This window comes from Alligator mississippiensis, chromosome 1, assembly GCF_030867095.1.
Source record: "Alligator mississippiensis isolate rAllMis1 chromosome 1, rAllMis1, whole genome shotgun sequence".
NCBI classification, from domain to species: domain Eukaryota; kingdom Metazoa; phylum Chordata; order Crocodylia; family Alligatoridae; genus Alligator; species Alligator mississippiensis.
Window position 1 is genome coordinate 334,833,966 of NC_081824.1, and position 12,335 is coordinate 334,846,300.

Here is a 12,335-nt window from a genome sequence, read left to right on the forward strand (position 1 = left end):
TGTATCTGAATTACCAGAGCTGGGGTCTGCTCATTAAGAGTTTGTTGGTGGAGGATCTTAATCTTCTGAATGTTAAGCATCAGTCTCATTTTCTTTTGTGCCTCAGTAAAGACATTGAGGATTGCCTGAAGTTCTCCTTCCAAGTGAGCACACACTACTGCATTATCAGTATACTGGAGCTCAATGATTGAGGTCAGGGTGGTCTTGGTTTTGGCTCAGGGTTGCCTGAGATTAAACAGTTTACAGTTCGTTTGGTAGTTTAGCTCCACTCTGACTGGAAGCTCGTTGATGGTCAGATGTAGCATCATAGTAAGGAATATTGAGAGGAGTGTTGGATCAGTGACACAGCCTTGTTTAACTCCAGTCTTAACCTTGAGGGGATCTGTGATAGATCTGTTATTGAAACCACCTCTCACATGCCATTATGAAAGAGGCAAAGAATGGTGATGAATTTTGGTGAGCATCCATACATGGGAAGAATCCTCCACAGCACAGCACTTCTTGGTTGACAGAGTTGAAGGATTTTGTGAGGTCAAAGGAAGCCATTTAGAGAAGTTTACGTTGTTCCCAGCATTCTTCCTGCACTTGGCAAGCTGTGAAGGTCATGTCAGTTATGCCTCTGGATGCCTTAAACCCATGATGAGATTCCAGAAGGAGCTCTTCAGCAAGTGGAAGGAGATGGTTCAGGAGGGTTCTCACAATGATCTTTCGTGTCATGGAGAGCAAAGTGATCCCTCTCTAATTTCCACTCAGAATTGTCTCCTTTCTTGAAGATTGTCACAATCATGGGCTCCCTGAGGCTTCCTTATCATTCCAGATTCTTAAGATGAGGACTTGGAGCTGTGATTTCAGTTCCTCTCTCCCCTGCTGAAGATTTTGGCAGGAATTCCATCAGCTCCAAATGCCTTGTTGTTCTTTATGTGATTGATGGCTTTCCTCACCTTGTCAAAGGTTGGAGAGATTTTGAGATTGTTTCTGACTGGGTATTACAGGATGCAGTTGAGAACACACTCATCAACAACAATGTCTCAATTAAAAAGCTCTTAAAATGCTTCTTCCAATGGGCATTGATGGTTCCCCTTTCCTTGATCAAGTCTTTTCCATCCTTACATCTCAAGGGAGTTGGTCCCTGAGTGCTTAGACTATAGGTGGCTTTGGTGGCAGTGAAAAAAACATGAATATTGTGGATGTCAGTGATATGTTGAATCTTCTTTGTCTTGTCTTCCCACCATCTGTTTTTCATATAGCAGGTCTGCCTTTTGACCTCTGCCTTGGCTTGTTGATGATTCAATTTATTTTGCTTGAAGTTGATGTCATTCTTCCAAGCACAAAAAGATTTATGTTTGTGGTCAATCAACTTTTGGATGTCCTGGACATTCTTAGTAAACCAGTCTTGATGTTTCCTGGTAGAGAATCCAACTGTCTCTTTGCAGACACTGATGATGGTGGACTTGAAGGTTTTTCAAGCACTACCAGAATTTCCTCATTGTTGTTGATTGGAATTCACCAGATTTTCATTGAGGTACTGGTGGAAGAGGTTTCTCTTGTTTGGGTCCTTGAGTCCTTCAACATCGATCTTTTGTCAGCATTGCTTCTGCTGTAGCTGTCATTTGGGAGACAGTTTGAATGACATAACTGAGTGGATGAGTCAGTGACTGGTCCAGCAATCATCATCTCCTAGCATAGCTTGGGTGATGTGGACATCTTTGTGATCCTAGACTTGAACAATGACACAGTCAGGCAAATGCAAATGTTTGGATCACAGATATTGCCATGATTTCTTGTGCCTATTTTTTCTGGCAGAACAGGATGTTGGTGATAGTAAGTCCATGTTCTGTGACTTTGATCAAAAGGAGGATGCCATTGGAGAAGACCTTTCCACTCTTTACTTGCCAATAATTCCATTTTAGAGGTTTGAACCCCTTCCAACTCTGGTGTTGAAATTGCTGAAAAGTATAAGTCTGTCTCCCTCTAGAATGCCAGAAAGGACTTGGTCAAGGTTGGTGTAGAATTCCTCCTTGGTTTCATTGGTGGCATCAAGAGTTGGGGCATATGCACTGATGACAGTGGTATATTGGCTTCCTGCCAGTTTAAGATATAGAGTGATGAAACACTCATTAATTCTGATAGGGAACTTGCTGAGTTAGTTTATGAGTTAATTCTTGATGGCAAAACCAACTCCGTGACATCAGCATTCTCCTTCCTGTTTACTCTTCCAGAAGCAGGTTTATCCACCTCCTTATTTTTTTAGTTGCCCATCTCCTGCTCTCTGGGCCTCACTCAGTGCAGAAACATCTATGTTGTGTTGCTTGAGTTCTTGAGCCATGATTATGTCATGGCACTCTGGGCATTTACCATTAGGATTGTCCACAAGGATCCTGATATTCCTGGTCCTGAAACTGGTTATGTGTTTTCGTTGCTTTTAACCACAGTAAAGGTGATCCCACTTGATGTGTTTATCCAGTTGGAAAAGGTATGCAGATTTATGTACAAGGCACATTTTCTAGGCTGTTCCCCATATGGGTGAGCAGAGCAAATGCTGAAGAGGGCTGCTTAGTCACAGTTACAGCTGCCAAATTGCACTCCTGGCTCTGAGTGCTAGACAACCTTCTTGTAACTGCTGTCTTATGCTAGTTCATGACTAGGAGCTTTTAGACCTCTCAAGCCTGCTCCCATCATCACTAGTTGCCAAAGGAATTGAAGAATGTTCTGGACAAGACATTTCTATGGAAGATGCCTATGCATGATTTCTTTTATCATGGAGAAGGTGCTGCACATCAGCTTCCACACAGTTCTTGACAGAACAGGACCCTGATCTAATGGCAAGGAGCCCAAGACAATTAGAGAGCTTGTTCCACTGCAGCCTTCATCTGCCTTCACAACCATTGAAATTCTAACATCTTCTTCTGCCTGATCTGCCATTGAGGGCTTGTAGACCCATGGCTGAGGGTTGGGCTTATTATAGTGGGACCCATACTCATAATGTCACAGCACTTTCAAAGGATATATGCGGCTTTTTAGGTGGGAAGGTATTGGCATCTGCTCTCCCCACCACATCCTGATGGTGCTGGTGCTGCTGCAGCTTGGTCCCTGACTTCTTATTCATCAGAGTTACCCCTACTTATTTCACAGCTAACCTTCCCTGAAGGTCATTCCACTATCTATCACCTGTGGATGTGCTGGGTAGCAGTACAGCTCTGCCACTACCCCCAAAAATATGATGTCTTCATCAAAATACATATTTGAAGGATTCATTTTCAAACATATACCTCTGTTCCCACTGAAGTCAGTGGAAAATTTAAGTCATCAACTGATTTTTTTTTTTAGAATGGAAATTTGAGTAATTGTTAATTGATTTTTAAATCCCAGGCTTTCATTTTCTGGGAGTAATGTTTGCTTTGTTCTTTATCAGGCTTTCTATATTTTTCAAAATGCCAATATTTGATAACAGTCAAAAGAGAGCTTCCTAGTACTGCAGGGCTTGGTTTCCTCACTTTGAGCTGCTAAATGACATTTTGTATACATTTTCAATGGTACATGTAAGAAGTCCAGGTAAAATTACATGTAGCAAAGAAGTTCCATAAGATAAACTGTGCTAATGTATTTATCTGCTGTATAGTAGTCGGTATACTCCTTATCCTAGTACACTTCTGTGTTTGAGTTATAATATTAGTAGTGTAACAAAAGCAAAGGGGGGTGGGGGGAACATCAGGACACCTGGGCCCAAAAATGGTAGCTGCTGCTGTCAGCTCAGCTGCCACCCCTTCCACCCAGGACACTGAACCTGGAAGTTATGATTGAGAATATCACATATTTTATGTCTATTTCAGATATTTGTGAAAATGTACTATGGGAACGTGTGGCAAATGGGTGGCTTTACCTGAGGATGCCCTTCAGTTCAATACTTCTCTCCCCTGTTTTACTGCTTGCCCACTGAAACCATTCAGTGCAGTAAACCATTGTCCCTCCTGTCTCCATCCAGGACTTACAGCCCCAGTAGGAGTGTTGCCAATTTATGGGTTATACTCTTCAGTTTTTAAGCTCCTTACTCCAGAGAAGAGGCAAGCCTGGAGTTTTCAATTGGTCTGAAACACACAATTACAACAGGCAATCAGTGAGGTTAGAAATAGCAAAAAAAAATATTACAAAAGAAAGATCACATAAACCATTAACTGTAGATTGAGAAACAGAATACATAGAAAATAAAAAATAAAGTTAGATCTTACTCTGCATTTATTACATAAATACAGCTCTCTTACTAAGTCAGAAGGCAGAAGAAGAAGAACATCAGGGTCCTGCAATCCATGCGATATCCAGCAGTATAGCGCAGGTAAGCAATAAGGGGCTCTTTGGGCATCAGAGCCAGGGGGCAACAAAGGTGCCAGTCACAGGGCTCAAGTGCCTATACACTAATGCTAGGAGCATGGGGAACAAGCAGAATGAACTAGCACTCCTGCTTGCAGAAAACACTTACGACTTAGTGGGGTTAACAGAAACGTGGTGGGACTCTACCCATGACTGGGTGGTAAACATTGAGGGCTGTAAGCTATACAGAAAGGATAGAGTAGGGAGGAGAAGGGGAGGGGTTGTGCTCTATGTCAAGGAGCGTTATACATCGATCCTTATCAAAATGAAATTGAAGGAGGAGAAAGTAGAAGGATTCCTATCGACACAGGTTCCTATCCTGTGTATAGGACATCTACCTGATGCAGGAAGTACACGGTCCCACTAGGGGGAAAGCCTTACTGGACCTGGTATTGGCATCGCGGGATGACATGGTAGGGGATCTACAGATCAGTGGTCACCTGGGGGACAGTGACCACCAAATAATAGAATTCACCATAAGGCATAGAGTGGGAAAGGTAACTAGTAGAGTGGAAGTGCTAGACTTTAGGAAGGCTGACTTCAGCGAGCTCAGGTGTTTAGTCAATGGCGCACTGCGGAGTAAGAGATTTGGCGAGATGGGAGCCCAGGAAGGGGGGCTGTATCTTAAGGAAACGATCCTTCTGGCACAGAGGGAGACAATCCCGATGCGGGGGGAAAGGGGGAAAGGGGCCAAGAAGCTTCCTGGGCTGACCAGAGAAGTCCAGAGCAGCCTAAGGGCAAAAAGGGGCATATATAAGCAGTGGAAACAAGGAGAAATTACTAAGGAGGAGTGTGCCTCCTCAGCTCGCAGTTGTAGGAAGGCAGTTAGAAAGGCCAAAGCTACCATGGAGCTGAGGATGGCATCCCAAGTTAATGATAACAAAAAAATTGTTTTTCATATATATAGGGAGTAAAAGGAAGGCCCAGGGTGGTATAGGACCACTACTGAATGGTCAAAAGCAATTGGTGACAGACAGGGGGGACAAGGCTGAACTCCTCAATGAGTTCCTTGCCTCAGTGTTCTTAAATGAGGGGCAAAACAAGTCTCACACTGGGATCGTAGAGAGACAACAGCAGGGTACCAGACTACCAAGCGTTGACCCTGAGATAGTGCAGAGTCACTTGGAAGGACTGGATGCGTTTAAGTTGGCAGGCCTGGATGAACTCCATCCGAGGGTACTGAAGGCACTGGCTGATGTCATTGCACAGCCACTGGCAAGAATATTTGAGCACTCGTGGTGCATGGGCCAGGTCCTGGAGGACTGGAAAAGGGCCAATGTGGTCCCCATTTTCAAGAAGGAGAGGAAGGAGGATTCAAGCAACTACAGGCCACTCAGTCTCACCTCCAACCTTGGTAAAGTCTTTGAAAAGATTATTAAGGCTTATATATGTGAGACCCCAGCAGGAAAAATTATGCTGAGGGGAAACCAGCATGGGTTCGTAGCAGGTAGATCGTGCCTCACTAATGTAGTCTCTTTTTATGACCAGGTTACAAAACACGTGGACTTAGGAGTAGGGGTAGATATCATTTACTTAGACTTCAGGAAGGCCTTCAATATGGTATCCCACCCCATACTGGTGAGCAAATTAAGAGGCTGTGACTTGGATGATTACACAGTCTGGTGGGTGGCAAATTGGCTAGAGGGTCATGCCCAGAGAGTGGTGGTGGATGGGTCGGTATCAATCTGGAAGGACGTGGGCAGTGGGGTCCCGTAGGGTCGCTCCTTGGACCGATACTCTTCAATGTCTTCATCAGTGACTTGGACAAGGGAGTGAAGTGTACTCTGTCCAAGTTTGCGGATGACACAAAACTGTGGGGAGAAGTGGACACATCGGAGGGCAGGGAACAACTACAAGCAGACCTGGACACGTTGAACAAATGGGCAGAAAACAATAGAATGCAATTTAACAAGAAGAAATGCAAAGTGCTGCACCTAGGGAGGAAAAATATCCAGCACACCTACTGCCTTGGAAATTACCTGCTCAGCAGCACGGAAGTGGAAAGGAAACTCGGAATCCTAGTGGACTCCAAGATGAACATGAGTCGTCAGTGTGACAAAGTCATCAGCATAGCTAACTGCACTTTATCATGCATCAGCAGATGCATGACAAACAGAACCAAGGAAGTGATACTTCCCCTCTGTCAGGCACTGGTCAGACCGCAGTTGGAATACTGCTTCTAGTTTTGGGCACCACACTGCAAGAGGGATGTGGATAACCTGGAGAGGGTCCAGAGAAGGGCCACTCATATGGTTAAGGGCTTGCAGGCCAAGCCCTACGAGGAGAGACTGGGGCACCTGGACCTCTTCACTTTCCGCAAGAGAAGGTTGAGAGGTGACCTTGTGGCTGCCTATAAATTCATCATGGGGATGCAGAAGGGAATTGGTGAGGCTCTACTTACCAAGGCGCCCCTGGGGGTCACAAGCAATAATGGCCACAAGCTAGTAGAGAGCAGAGTTAGACTGGATTTTAGGAAGAACTTCTTCACAGTTCGAGTGGCCAAGGTCTGGAATGGGCTCCCAAGGGAGGTGGTGCTCTCCCCTACCCTGGGGGTCTTGAAGAGGAGATTAGATAGGCATCTGGGTGGGGTCATTTGAACCCAGCACACATTTTCCTGCCTAGGCAGGGGGTCGGACTTGATGATCTATTGAGGTCCCTTCTGGTCCTAACATCTATGAATCTATGGTCTATATAGATTTTTATGCAAGCAGCTTCCCCTTGCAATATCAGTTACCCAAACTTCTCACCCAGTGCCTTGGAATCTTTAGATAAAGAACCTATTCCCAACGCATCTCTTCTTAAGTACTTTGATCTTATTCATTCCTCTATATTCTTTAGTTCAATTCTCAGGGAGAAAGTGTGCATTATGCAGATGGCTTCCTACCCTGAGATATGCAGCTTGCCTGTCAGGCAGATGATATTCTTGATTTACAATATTATCCAAGAAATATTCACATATTGGATCTATAGACCACTAATCCTTAGCTTTCAGTTATTCAGAAGAGATACAGTTTCTCTCTTATTGTATCCAAGCATGAAAAATATCAATCCCTGATAACATGCAGGTGTCTTTGTCCAGAAAATGGATTCTCCCGATAACAGTTTTCCCCTCTACATGTAAACAGGGCAGGTGCTTTTTGCTACCCTAGGCAAACAAAATTTTGCTACCGTCCTTTTTCATTCTGGCCACAGCTGACATCAGAAAGCCCTTTAAACAGCAGTTGCAGCCAACTCTGTGGAACATGTGGGCACAGCTGGCTCATCTGCAGAGGCTGGGAAGCCATGCATGGCGCAAGCACCACTGTGCCCCAACCTACCATAGCTCCAGGAGCAGCACAGCACCATACCTCCTGCCCCAGGGAGCCATGACATATCGAGCACTGAGATGCTGGGCTCTGACATCATCTCCCAGGCTGTCCCTGTGTGGCATATACCTGTGCTACAGCTTGGTCTGCTGCTGCAGCAATGTCATGCCAATCTCAGGCCCAGGTGAGTGCACATGCTGCTTGTCTACCCAGAGCAAGCACTATTTTTGCTGTCCTCTACAATTTGCCACCCTATGGGGCCACTTGTGTTACCTGTATGATGTAGCACATCATTTATACAACAATGTGTGGTGATGGCCTCTGCTCATGTACACAGTGCCACCTCGCTGATTGGTTAATATGCATAGTAGCTGGTTGACATGCATCATAAACCCCCAGAGATTAACTTTTCTTCAGTCGGTCTGAAGTTTGAATAGCCACTGCCTGGCCTGGGCATCCTTGATGCATAATTAGCCATCACCTGACTCACTATTTTCAGCCAGACTATGAAATTATAGGAATACATTCATATCAAATGCCGTGTTTCACATAAACATAAAAATTATAAAAACTGAACATAGCTGAAGTTATAAATTGAGACTAAACACTACATTAGTAAACACAATTCAGAAATTAGCCATGCATGATATCCCACAAGCCTCAACATCAGTCCTGATTTGCGTGGGTTCATAGTAGAAGGTAAGGGCATGCTTCAAATGGTATGGTGTGGTATTTATCAGCATGCTTCAAATGGTTTGGCATGGTGTTATGCTGTAGCCAGTTTTTCTGTCTATAAAATAGGCATAATAATACTAACCTCCTTTGTGAAGTGGTTTGAGATTCAAGGATGAAAAAGTGCTGCATTATTTTTTATTATTACATTAAGCTAGCAATAATATTTTATATGCACCCAGAGGTCACACCTAATGCCTTGGGGATGAGATCATTTACTTTTTAGGGCTTGCTGTCATCTAAATGTAGACTCTTTCTATGTGGACTTTGAAGTGAAGGGATAATAAAAGTCTGAAATTTGAATACGGCACTTATCACTGTTTCTACCAGCATGAGGGTATGAGAAACCAGGTAAGATTAAGAGGCACAACAAAAGGCTTTGAGGGAGTATGAACTGAAGACCAGATTAAAATGAGAGACTGATAACACTCAGTCTTATGCTAATGTTTCACAGACCAGATTCAAAGCACAAGGAATGGAAAGGGGAGATAAGAGTCCCAGACTAAGGCCAGAGCCACTGCTTGGAACTCATCCCAAGAACACATTTGTACAAAATTTAATTTCAGTAGTTTCCTTTTACTACTAAGAATTTGGCATTGGCATTTTGAACAAGTTAAAGTGTTTTGTTTTCAGCTATTTGGGATGGATCTGTCTGACAGCTTGTGCACATATGAATTAGCAATACGTTTCAGCATGCTAACTAATATGGAGAACATTCTAATGTAGACATGGGGCAGTTGTACACATGACAGTGATTTAGTCCTCACTAAACTAAATGGATTTATTCTATGCCCCCAAAATTAACATGGGGTGTTTTAATTTGTTCCATCACTGTGTACAAGTGACAGCTTTTAAATCAAATACAAACTTGCAAAATAGTCAAAAATATCTGCAAACTGTAGCTAATCAGTGAACCATGTACTGATGTCTAGGTCCATGATGGGCACCCACAGGGTTCCTTTTGGGACATGGCACAACAATGGGCTACCCACCAGTGACCCATGTGTCAAAACACTGGTTTCTTCTCATAGTTTCTTCCATAGCCAGTGAGGAAATGAATACTGACAGAACTGACCCACTATTCATAAAGAAGGCACACTTAACACTCAGGCAGGCTCACGGAAAGCTACTAGCTTGTTTTACATTAAACCGGTGAGTAAATAAATGGTGTTCTGGGGAAAATTAGGCTGCACTAAGTATAATGGCTCAAATAAGGAACTGGCTATTTGACGGTAATTATGGCTGCAAATCCTTTTTGGGCCACACAACACCATGCCTCTATGGCACCGGGGTAATCTCCCGGACATCTGTGACCAGTCTTGCCCATCACAAAGCATGTCTTGATGGTGCCAGAGTTTCAACTCCCCCCACCCCCCAACCTCCACCTTTACTTAGGTTGGCAAATTTATTCATGCCCATGGTCCTGTGCATTAATCTGACACCGGCACAGAATTAATAACTGCTTTGCCACTTTAATTGGGTTGCCAAGCATGTTTTCATTTGCTGTTTAAAGCAATATGGGGTTCTCCAATTCCAGGATTTCAGGTTCTAGCATGCAGGCATCATAACAATTTTTCTGATGTATCAACCCCACCCCACACCTGAGCTTCAGTTTTACCAGGGCAGACACTTTTCCTGGTTTGCCCTAGTGACTGAGGCTTCAAGTACAAGCCAGATCCAAGGCTTGTTCCTAGCCCAGTGCCAGGAAAGGGGCAGACAGTGTCCCAGATGGTCAGGGGGGTTGGTCAATCAGTTGGGCAGGGGATGCTGGGAGCAATGTCTGGGTCATTGGGTCACAATGTCTGGGTCACTGAGTTTAGCAAAGGTTCAATGGTGCCAGAGGTGCCAAGCCACTCAGAACACTAAGCTCACTGGCTCCAGCATAACATGCAACAATTGCAAAAAGTTTATTTGCAGAGCATAGCTCCCCTGCAAAATTTGCTTTTTAACCAGTAAATTAAACCACTCCCAGGCATCTAAGGAAGGTGCTGAAGGGGTTTTATATTCCTTACGTTAAGCAGGAGTGGATTATGGGATGACAGTGTCCCTGTCAAATCAGGACCACCACTTTGGGATCCCAGGGCAGCATGGGCCAGGTGGGCAGTCTGGGCTGGGCCATGCTGAGTGGCAGGGGTGTCCATGCAGGTGGTGGCTGCTTCATGGGGCTGCCTGCTGCCTGCAGTGCTGGGACCAGGTGGCTGCAATTTGCTTTTTTGTGGGAAATGAAACTGCTCCTGGTCACCTGCGTAAAGCAGTCAGGCAGTTTTATACTCCCTATCCTGATGTGAGGAAAAAGAGGGAAAGGGGCCAGGAGGCTTCCTTGGCTGGCCAGAGAAATCCAGGGCAGCCTGCAGACTAAAAGGGGAGCATATAAAAAGTGGAAATGGGGAGAGATTACCAAAGAGGAGTATACCTCCTCCGCTTGCACTTGTAGGGAGGCAGTTAGACGAGCCAAAGCTACCATGGAGCTGAGGATAGCATCCCAAGTAAAGGATAACAAAAAATTGTTTTTTAGATATTTAGGGAATAAAAAGAAGGTCCAGGGTAGAATAGGAACCCTGCTAAATAGGCAGAAGCAATTGGTGATGGACAGGGGGGGAAAGGCTGAACTCCTCAACGAGTTCTTTGCCTCAGTGTTCCTAAGTGAGGGGCAGGACAAGGCTCTCACTGGGATTGTAGAGAGGCAGCAGCAAGGCACCAGATTGCCATGCGTAGACCCTGAGATGGTGCAGAGTCACTTGGAGGAACTGGATGCCTTTAAGTCGGCAGGCCCGGATGAGCTCCATCCGAGGGTACTGAAGGCACTGGCTGACGTCATTGCACAGCCACTGGTGGTAATATTTGAATGCTCGTTGTGCACGGGCCAGGTCCTGGAGGACTAGAAAAGGGCCAATGTGGTCCCCGTTTTCAAGAAGGGGAGGAAGGAGGACCTGGGCAACTATAGGCCAGTCAGTCTCACCTCTATCCTAGGCAAAGTCTTCGAAAAAATTATCAAGGCTCACATTTGCAAGAGCCTGGCAGGACAAATTATGCTGAGGGGAAACGAGTACGGGTTCGTAGCAGGTAAATGATGCCTGACTAATTAAGTCTGTTTTTATGACCAGGTTACAAAACACCTGGACGCAGGAGTAGGGGTTGATGTCGTATACTTAGACTTCAGGAAGGCCTTCAATACAGTATCCCACCCCATACAAGTAAACAAGTTAAGAGGCTGTGACTTGGATGACTAAACAGTCTGGTGGGTGGTGAATTGGCTAGAGGGTCACACCCAGAGAGTCGTAGTGGATGGGTCGGTATCGACCTGGAAGGGTGTGGGCAGTGGGGTCCCGCAGGGCTCGGTCCTTGGCCCGATACTTTTCAATATCTTCATCAGCGACTTGGACGAGGGAGTGAAGTGTACTCTGTCCAAGTTTGCGGATGACACAAAACTGTGGGGAGAAGTGGACATGCCAGAGGGCAGGGAACAACTACAAGCAGACCTGGACAGGTTGGACATATGGGCAGAAAACAACAGAATGCAGTTCAACAAGGAGAAATGCAAAGTGCTGCACCTAGGGAGGAAAAATGTCCAGCATACCTACTGCCTAGGGAATGACCTGCTTGGTGGAACGGAAGCGGAAAGGGATCTTGGAGTCCTTGTGGACTCCAAGATGAACATGAGTCGGCAGCGTGACGAAGCCATCAGGAAAGCTAATGGCACTTTATCATGCATCAGCAGATGCATGACGAACAGATCCAAGGAGGTGATCCTTCCCCTCTATCGGGCGCTGGTTAGACCGCAGTTGGAATACTGCGTGCAGTTTGGGCGCCACACTTCAAGAGGGATGTGGATAACCTGGAGAGGGTCCAGAGAAGGGCCACTCGTATGGTTAAGGGCTTGCAGGCCAAGCCCTAGGAGGAGAGACTGGGGCACTTGGACCTCTTCACCCTCCT